The sequence below is a fragment of the Suricata suricatta genome, chromosome 1, assembly GCF_006229205.1.
Source record: "Suricata suricatta isolate VVHF042 chromosome 1, meerkat_22Aug2017_6uvM2_HiC, whole genome shotgun sequence".
Lineage (NCBI taxonomy): Eukaryota > Metazoa > Chordata > Mammalia > Carnivora > Herpestidae > Suricata > Suricata suricatta.
Genome location: NC_043700.1, coordinates 64046893 through 64057535, shown reverse-complemented (window position 1 = coordinate 64057535; position 10643 = coordinate 64046893). Strand labels below are relative to the sequence as shown.

Here is a 10643-nt window from a genome sequence, read left to right as displayed (position 1 = left end):
GCCACAGGATAAAGTGTATCACATAGGTAAGATTTTTGGTCTTTAGATTGAGAAATGGTTGGTTTTAAATCTTTATTCTCTTTCTTTATTTTTAATTTAATAAAAAGGTTTATTTAATGTTAATTTATTTTTGAGAGACATAGCAAGACAGCACATGCAGAGGAGGGACAGGGAAAGAGAGGGAGACACAGAGTCCAAAGCAGGTTCCAAGCTCTGAACTGTCAGTGCAGAGCCTGATGCAGGGCTCAAACCCATGAACCGTGAGATCATGACGTGAGTGGAAGCCCAACGCTTAACTGACTGAACCACCCAGAATCCCCGTAAATCTTTATTTTCTTTTTTAATAACTGCTTGTTCCTAAACAAGTCGGCTAACTTCTCTGTCAATTTTCTTATATGTAAAATAAATAAAGATACCCACTGATCAGCTTCTTGTGAAGATTAAAGAAGGTACTATATGTTATACTACAAATGTACTTACAGAACATTTAGTAGAGGGCAAGAATGAAGAAAAAAAAAAGATGGCAATCAACAAGAGGTGTTTTCCTTTATCATAAGTTTATTATTCCTTCTCATAAAATTGAACACAGAAGTCCTGACAAGTTGTATTTGGTACCTATCATGTCTTAAGATTAGACAGTGTTTAAGTACATGTTAAAGTCTCAGTGCTCTGACTTGTATTTTCCTAGCATTGCAGCTATAGCTGGACTGTAGGCATTTAGAACCCAGCCATTCAAAAAATATACAAGTAGTTATAAGAGCTACCATTTACTGAATGTTTATTATGCCCCATATTTTGGTATATTCTTTGTAGGTAAGTTAATAAAGCCACATAGCTTAGAAACTAAAAAGCTAGTGTTTAAACCATATCTTATTTCAAAACTCATGTTCTTAAGCCCTGAAAAGATTGCCTTCTAAGTCACATATCTCCCTCCAAGCTCCAGCGTTGCTGACGGCAGAAATGTTTCTGGTATCTGAGGTGAAATTTAGTATATGAAGTTGGTGGAACACCTTACAGTGAACCATAAATCAATATTTTATGATTTATATTCCCAAGGTCTTCTTACTTTCAGGATCAAGTCAAACCATCTCAACTACTGTAAATATTGTCAATGAGTTCTGATTACTCTGTGGTAGTGGCGTAAGAACTCCCTGTGGAAGCCAACTTCTGACTCAATATAATATTTATCCAGTACGGACCCTCAAAAATTCAGTTTTCTCTAAACCACTCATTGTCCAAGGCCCATTAGATAATAATACACATTCTCAGTGAGTTTCTGGAATGCTTTATGTGGATGGGCCGCCTTACTACCAACTTGTACTTTTTGAGTGTTTTCAGCACATATACTGATTGGAGTGAAATCTGGACCATCTTCAACCCGCTGCGCCTGCTTCCTTCCCGATAAGTAATGTTACAGGGAATATGCCCGCTTGATCCATACGAAACCACCATCATCCATGAGTGTTGAAGTGTTCTTCTGTAAAAGCGTCTTTCTGCCATTTCCAGGACTGGTAATAGAAGCTGAAATATTAGCTGTTAATATCATAAACATTTTGCTCTGAAAAATACAGAAAGTGTTAATCAGGTCCTGGGCACTTCCCCAAACTCAAAGCTCCTTTGTATTAAAAAAAAAACCTCCAGCAATCTTGTATACACCCCTGCCTCAGTTGTATATTGATGATTTGGTAGGCCTGGGACTTCTGTAAAAATCTGCAGTCTCTCTTGAGCGGAAAAATAGTCGAGAAGTAAAACTGGCCTTTTACAAAGCAGAACAAATAGTATCCCTGGAATAAGAAAATGAAACAGACCAAACATGCATTTGGTCATGTGTTATTAACATGACACATGAAGATGAGTTAAAGAATTGAATCTCTCTCACAATGCAAAGATTGAGGAAGTGCAGCAAAGACATACAGTTTGTGTACAAATGGTGAAGTGTTAGATTTGGTGTTTCTTGGTTTCCTTGTGAAGAAAGAAAGATATGGCTATGGGGGAGGATATGTAAATATGCTGTGTGTGTGTGTGTGTGTGTGTGTGTGTATAATATACAATGTATACTTAACATGTATATATATTACACAACATATGTATATAATATATTGTATATAGTATATATGGATATGCACATATACAAACACACACATATGTAAAACTGGATGATTGCTTATATATCTGCTTTCCTAGTTTGATCTCATTACTTTTGTTATGGTTTTGTCCCAATTAGTGGTTTAAATAATGATTTGGCATAGACCAGAATAAAATGATGCCCAATTCTGAGGAGCTTGGTTCTGAAAATGGAAACTCTCTTTACACATTGAGGTTGGTTAAGAGTAGGATGGAAAAATCATTGAAATTGGAAAGTTGGGCAGGAGAAGAGCTTTACTGAGTTGATTAAAAAACAGAGTGCTTACTGTATTCAACATTTATGTTATACTGTCAGGTAGAAATATGCCACTAAAAGGGATCACTTCTTTTGCAATCTGCCCTGAAATATCTGATAGGAAATGAGAAAACGTTATGGCTTCCTGGTAGCAAGTCCAATTACAAATGACTCCAGAGCCCTCTGCAATGTGACCTGACTCTAAATGGTCCTGTAGGGTTGTCATCCAGTCTGCTTGTCCTCTGCTTTCTGCCTACTCACATGTAATTGGGAAATGGAAGGTACTTATCTGTCTTGTTGATGGTCCTGCGCTCATTTGATAACAGTTGCTCCACAAGTGCACAAGAAGGAAAGTACATTTGCTGTAGCTATAAATTCACTCACTGGAGTGGGTAAATTATAACTGTTGCAACTGGACAAATAGACATTGGGACGAGGGGATACAGCAACAGGATTTCTTTTTTCTTAAAAAAAAAGCAATAAAATAAACCTCTTCCTTCACCTTCCTTTCTTGACTTCTATTATCTTATTCATGAGAAGTGCAGATAAAGAAAGAAATAGGGGAATAGCATTGAAGGAGTAAGAAAGACACAAACATTTGTATTCTTGGCAAAAGGAGAATCGAAACTAAACATCAGGAGTAGATTTCACTCTCTTGATCCAGTTATCCTTCACGAATTCTCCCTCTGTCCTCTGAGGTTCTCTTTTCCTACTATCCTCTTACTGTACCTAAAAATGCTTATTTTTGTGCTTTTCTCTGACACTCAGGCTGATAGGGAATCAAGGCTTATTTTGCAGTACAAACCTGCATTGGGCCCATTTCATGTTGATCTGGTGAACTGCAGCTTTGTGAATAGTCACAGTGTGTGCCTGGCCAAGGGAATAGATTTTCATAGGCTGAGCAGGCAGTAAAGTAGTCCATTTAGGGGTAAGTATTGAATGTAGGGGTTTTATGTTTTTGTACATTTTTTATGAATTATAAAAAATAAATGAACACAAAACCACATCTGCAAATAATCAGAAATATCTAAAAGCATGTTTGGAGACTTGAAGAGAGAATTTTCACCTCAGAAAGCATCGAGGGGTGTTTTTTTAGAGTGCTGTCACAGCCGTAAAGCAATGATTGTGCATCTTTTATTAGCACTTCTGATTTAGAAAGCTGAAAAGCACTTTGACTCATATGTGAAAATGAAAATACTCAAACAAAAACCTCTTTTTTTTTTTTTTTAGTAATAAGTCTTTGTTCACTTTTGAGGGTTGTTTTACATTGTTTTTTTTTTCTTTTTTTGGCATATTAGTAACAAAACTCTTTCTTACAAACTGAAGCAAATGCCGTTATTTGTATTTTCACAAGAATGCTCTATTTCTTACGAAAAAAGAGAAGTAGGATTAGGTGAATCTATAGGCAGTTGTTACTTCAAAAACTAGAAGTTCTTTGAAGAATTCAAATCATTGTTTTCTAGTCAATGTAGTATGAGAGTATCTGAATACTAAGAATAAAATTTGGTAATTGGAAATCATATAACCTTGATAAGACCTTTACAATTTAATACCACAAACTACCTGAGTTTCTTTCACACATGGCTAAAATGGGCATTTTGAGTCTCATTGTACATCTGAAATTTTATAAGGTGAAGGCCCTTGCCCAAAGCCACAGACAGAGCTGGGATTAAAATGATTGAGTCCTTGCTTGTGGTCTTGCCTTTCTCTTCACTTGACAACACATCATCCAGCAAAGGAGCAAATCAATAATAATGAAAACTTCCTCTTTTTCCCTGGAGTGTTAAAGAGAACAGGTTCACAGAGCAATATCTATAGCAGCACTGGCTGCTTGTTGACCAAGACCTTAGCCATTCTGGTGTAGATCAGTGGGGCTATTTGGGACAGCTAGCCAGGGGATGAAAACAGCAGTAAATAATGAGAACTGCAGCAGTCCAGCCCTGTGGGCTAAGCATAGGCCGTCATAGCCTCGACACCATTTGGCTATGTAGCTTTGGGCTAATCACATAATTTCTCTGTGCCTTATCTTGGCTACAAGCAAAATGGGACATGGAGGCAGGACAGTCTTGCTGTCCACAGTTATGGTATTAAATCAATCTCTGTGAGCTACTTTCAAAACACAGGTGCTGGGGGTGATATTTTCTGTATTGATTTTCATTTTAAATCAAGTTGGCATTTTAAAAATCTTTATTAGAGGATTTATTAATGTCTAACTTGTTTGGGATAAAGCATGATGGTTTGAAAACAATAATGAGCATAAATGAGATCCATAGGTGGAGTGCAAAAATTAATTAAAAGATTTTTAAATGCTAAAGGGAATTTTTAATATTTTTCTAGAATAGTAGCAGCTTAGATGAAGCTTCAGCCTAACACAACTTTCCCTGAATCAAATCCCTACCTGTCTTTCAGTAAAGTTCCTCATAATTCACTTTATCCCAATGTTTCTATTAGTTTCTGTAAGGTCTGTTGCTTATATTTAATTAGGCTACAATTTGTTCCTCTGCCTGCAAACCTCAGCAATGGCTTGGCCATTGCCATGTCCATTTTTGGGAGGCAACCTACCCAGGGCGCTCTCTCCTGTTTCTTGAGGTTGAAATGATCCCAAAGCTAAAGTTCTTTCCAATGTTCCTGTATTTAACTTCTTCCTTTCAGCCTCCACAGATTTCCATGGGTAATGGGTCCCTTAGTCTCTACTTCAAATTCTTCACATCATTGGGACTTAGAAAACATTTCCTATGTAGGTGTGGAGGCAGAGTCTGGAGTCTTTTATTCTTATCTCTCCTTCTAGTTATTTTGTGAAAAATTTTAATAGTTCTATGTGCCTAAAATAATTGTTTAGAAAAGCAAATAATATGGATTTTGTTAGGCCGAGCTATATGAAGTTTATAATATTAAAATGTTTTTCTAATATACAAAAGCAATTTCATGTACAGCGGCCTAAAGTTACTTCCTTTCTAAAATCCTCAATTGAAAAAGAAAAAAAATTATCTGTGGTTAAAAAAAATTACCTTATTCAGGTTAAATGGATTGAAGCAGTCATCCAGCTGTAATCCTGTTTCTCAGAATATTTGATTAAGATTTTTGGCCAAGAAGTACATATTTAGTCATCACCCAACCTAGGAACTGTCAAGTCTTGTCCGGAACCATCACACTGATATATAGAAAGTATATATTGCCAATTCTCTGTTTTGTATAGAACTCCAGGTCTGAACAGGACACAACACAACATTTAGCTCTTATATCTCATTTTTCAAAGGAGAAAAGACCAATACAAAGAGGATTATTGCGTAGTTCAAATAACTCAACTATAATAGTTGGTCAGATAAGGCAGGGGGGTAAGGGGAGATAAAGTTGAAGGACTATGGAACCAGGAGTCAATGGCAAAGGAGGGAGCCCTACAAGTGTTGCCTAAAAGTGCATAAAGTTGACACACATTAAATAGTCCACATGAATCCCCACTGTTACCAAGCTATAGTAGAGGTTGGTGGGGTCACTCCTTCCCTTTGGAAACACATCCACACACCCCCTCAGATTTCACAGTATCACTGTATAATTTGTTATGCCCTTCAAGACCTCCTTGGGCATTCATTTTGATCTCACTTACACTCTATAAAAAAGGTTGTATGTGTCAAATGAGCAGCAGAGAGAATCGTACAATGTTGAGTAGTGGAAAACTGTAGCATTTGTAGTCAGAACTGATGATGTCATGTCTCAGGACAAAGATAATTTGACATCTGACCTTTTCTATACTTGCTATTATAATGTTGGTGTCTCAGGTCTCACAGTTGTGCAGACACAAGTAAATTTTAGTTTGGTGGAGAATGGGAGCACCAAGAGTGTAGGTCTACTTTGGTCATGAGCAAGCTGGGTAGAAAAGAGAAAAAAATGTGGCAGTGAGTACTCTGAGTACTAATGGTGGTCAGTTCATGGTGGTTTCCTGGTTTCTAGGAATAGAATGCTCAGAAGGATTCTGAGATCCTATTGCCTGGCCCCAAGATGAGTCTCCTAAAATACTGTCTCCTTTCTTCTTTTGACAGAAACCTTAACTATGATTTTTTTGAATGGTGTTTTTCAAAGAAATTATCTTGCTGATTTGTCTTCTTCTGTGTAACTCTTAGATCTGTCACAGTCACAGCTTACAAAGTTTCCTTCTCTACGTATCTCATTTTCAACATAATAATTGTCTTAAAATCTTCATTCAATAAGTAGGATGTTTCTTATTTTTGTGAAGTTCTTTCCCTAAAGCCTCCATCCTCATCTCTGCTGTTTCTGCAATTGTTTGGTACTTGCCTAAGATATGCATTAAGTTAAAACTGCTAGAAAGTGGGCCTTGTGGACCTAACAAGCTGGAGCTGTCATTTGCCATGGATTCTGGGATGATTCCAGCAGCCTGTCTGCCCATTTACAAAAGAAAACACATTATCAGCAGAGTTGAAGCTGGTCTCCTTAGAAAAATAAACAAATCTCTGACTGCTCTTATAAAACTCACAGATCTTGTCAGAGTCAGTTCGATGTTGCTGACAGATCATCAATTAGAGGGTGCATGTGTGAAAACAAATGTGGGAAGTGATTGGTATGTGGCTTTTCACAGGGGTGACATGGTTCTTACCAGATTGGGAGACAAAGTGGAATCCATTTTATACTCAACTTCGGCTGAAATGCGACAGTGCTAGGTTTCAAAAGAGCAGGGATTAATTTACTAAGACTTATCACCTCTCCCCTTCAACTGATATCTATAGATTCTAGAAAAGTGTCATCACTAAAATCAGTTAATATTATATCTTGTCCTTACTTAAGCATATTATATTATTTATCTCCATCGTTTGTATTAGTTCTGCTAGAGCAACAGGACATGATTTAGACAGCTCTGCTACTTGGACATTAATTAGATTCATGCCTAGTACAGAGTAAATGGCTTTGATTTGCCAAAGGATGGCTTTAGGGCTTATTGGTGGTTATTCAGACTATTTCTTTATATATTTATCCCCATCTCTATCTATATCTCTCTATCTCTCTATCAGCTATCATCAGAATAATAAAATAAATTTCTTTTTGTTCCATCTACATTGAAGCATTACTAAAGTGGAAATTATGTCAATTCAGTAAGATGCCTTTGGAAAAGCATAGCATGGAGTCAGGCTCACTTGTGCTATACTCCATAAAGACTGTGTGACTTGGGCAATTTATCTATTTTCTTAAACTCTGGTTTCAACATCAGCAAAGTGGGGATAATAATAATCATTTTACAATCTATTGTTAGGATTGGAGAGCTCCCGGCTTAGAACAAAACAAACACACAAAAACTTCTTTAGTGCTTGACACATACGGTTGTCACTGTATGTGATAACAGCAACAACAACAACGACAACACTATCAACCGCTTATTAAGAATTTCAGCATTAGAATTCAATGATGAAAGACACTGCACTCAAAAGTCTAGTCGTTTACCGCTTTGTCGCCCAGATATATTTTGAACCATTTCCACGTGTTAAGTTACTGGAAGTACCATAAGGATTCCTCATAACAAAATCCTGAGGCATGGACCTCAGAATTTAATCATAAGGCCATATATAGAGGTATCAATAAAAATAATCTGCCAAAAGGTGTTTGAGTCTAGTAAGTGAAAGTATCTTTAGGAAAAAAATGACTTTATAGATGTTTTGCCTGAGTTTTCACAGAATATTAGTTTCAGAATGACTATATTCCTACTATCTAAAAGAGTGATTGAAGGACAGAGTTTCAAAATTTTGTCAGCAAGAGATTTTCAGGCTTTGTAATCTACAAATCTTCTGCCATCCATTATCACTCACTGCTTATCTTTTCTTTGTTTCTTTCCCCTGGAAGGATGAATAGTTCAAACAATACACAAGACGATGTATAATTACTCATCAGTAATTTAGATTATGAAAGCTGCTTGTAGATATCCATCAGAGACTTATGATATCAACAGGCTTCTACATTTAGAGATGTTTAAAGAATATAAGATAAAATTGAGTATTTGGGGGCATGCTTTTCAATTACAGTGATAACATCTATTAGAAGAAAATAAATCCAATGCATGGGTTAAAAATTGAAAATGTAATTAAATTATATCCTTGCTTTGCTCATTTTTCATAAACGAATTTAATTTAGTGGAACATTTTTCTTTGAGACCAAGAAAAATTAAATTTATTCAGGATAGAAAGGTATTAAGGGGACCTACACAGCCACTTAACTTTAATATTGGTGTCTTTAAACTAGTTTCAGTTTAAAGCATGTATTTCATCAATAAATCACATTATTGAGACTGCCTTAGTTTGAATGTATGTAAAATTTTTGTGGAGCATTTCTGAGGTATGATATATTTTAAAAATTTCCATCAGTATTACTGAAAAGGTAAAAAAATAAGATGCTCCAGTTCTGCACAATTTAATTAAGCCCATCACAAAGGTAATTGAATATGTAAATATTTCATTGAGTAATAAACTTCACACAAGGAACTCTTCTAACAGTTGGTAATATTGAACTTTGTGACACTGCAGGTTCATCAGAGAGCTAATCTATGTGAATGATGGTGTCTCTTAGAAGGAACAATGAGCTTAAAATAGAAATAAAAGTAACCTGAAAGACTGCTTAGGGCTTGAATTGGACTCTTTTCTTGAACTACTTCTGATTTATACCTATTTCTTTTTGAGAGTGTAATTGTAATTCTTAGCATCTCTGCCTTTGCCAGATAAAAAATAGTAGTATGTTATTGGAGATGCAAATATCTTTATAAAGAAAAAAATTGGCCTAATTGAATTACAGCCTAATTTACAGGACTTTGACCTACATATCTACATGTGGTATTTGTTTTCATATAGATAACTGATAAATAACAGGTATATCTTTGTTTTTATCAACTTAGATCTATATCCTACGACCATCATTCACTTGCTTAGTTGAACTTAAGAAAGAATCTTTTTTGGATCATAAAGAAGGAAACAAATATTAGACTTACCCTATTTTAATAATTCCTTTCTGTGCTTTTATTCTTTCTTAACATTCAGATCGTGAGCAATGTTTGTAATCCAGAAACCCATCAAATGATATAATCTACAGAAATTTTTTTAGCTCCCTCCTGAGTTACAATTGAAATATTTGCCAATGTGCTTTGTAGAGGAAACAGACTGAGGAAAGTGAGTGCTTAGAAGAGGATGTGCCAGTTTCCAGCTGCAGAATAGGTTAGAAGTTGCAGACTCCCAGTTCCTTTTAGTTGGCTACGGTTGTATTACAGATTGATGGGGCCTCATTTTGTCTGCCATTCATCCTTTTCTGTGCCTACTGCTATTATTTTAATATCATATTTGGTTTTACATTAAAGTTTTCATATGTTGGGGCACCTGAGTGGCTCAGTTGGTTAAGCAACTGACACTTGGTTTTGGCTCAGGCCATGATCTCACGGTTCAGGAGTTCAAGCCCCAGGTTGGGCTCCACACAGTTTGGAGCCTGCTTGAGATTCTTACTCTCCCTCTCTCTCTGCCCCTACCCTGCTCACACACACTTTCTCTTTCTCTCAAAATAAATAAACTTAAAAGTAAAGTTTTCGTATGTAATTCAACAGATGGTATGGAAGCACTAATCTTATTTCCAAACTCATAACATTTGGAGTTCCTTCCATATAATAGTTAAAGCTATAATATGCAACCATAATTATTTTGTCAACTGACTTGTAGGCTGCATGATGTTTGTTGAAAAATCATTCTCTTTCATATAGTGTATTGTGTAGCCTTTCGCAGTTTGGTCAAAAGTCAAGGATAGAAAGGCAAGAGATATAAGAAGTAGGTATCATCCAAATTTTAACATGGTTTCAACAAGGTCTTAGGAGTCCTGACTCTAATCATTGATTGAGAGCTATAAATATGGGACCTAGTCACTTTTGGAGAAAAAAATCACTCTACAATCATTAAGTCTTAGTTGTTAGTCTATAAAATAACACTCACATTGTAGAATTAATGAGAGTGTTAAAAAGGCAATCAATTTAAAGGACCAGTTTCAGGCATGTACAAATTAATAAATGGCAGTTATTGTTATTAATATCTTTTGATCTTTCTAGAAATATAAGTTGCAACTTTCTCAGATCGAGAAGAACTTGAGTTAAAAATCCTTTCTTCCTCCCACCTACATCTTACTCCCCCCGATTCCCATTTCCAGCAGTTAGTCTGTCTTGTATTTCTCTTTAGATTTGCAAGCTGGGATTCATTTTGCACTCAGAATGCTTGATGAACTAGGAAATATTAATAAA

General features: G+C 35.9%; 1 long non-coding RNA gene across 1 annotated transcript in view; it reads right to left on the bottom strand.

The window, feature by feature from the left end:
* Positions 1–540: 540 nt before the first annotated feature.
* The window catches only part of LOC115300587, a 70739-nt gene continuing 60636 nt past the window's right edge, over positions 541–10643 (bottom strand). Inside the window, exons 3-4 of the long non-coding RNA XR_003912779.1 lie at positions 6990–7049; positions 541–1558 (exon numbers count right to left, since the gene is read on the bottom strand). This is a non-coding gene — a long non-coding RNA (uncharacterized LOC115300587). The remainder of the gene's footprint in view (positions 1559–6989; positions 7050–10643) is intronic.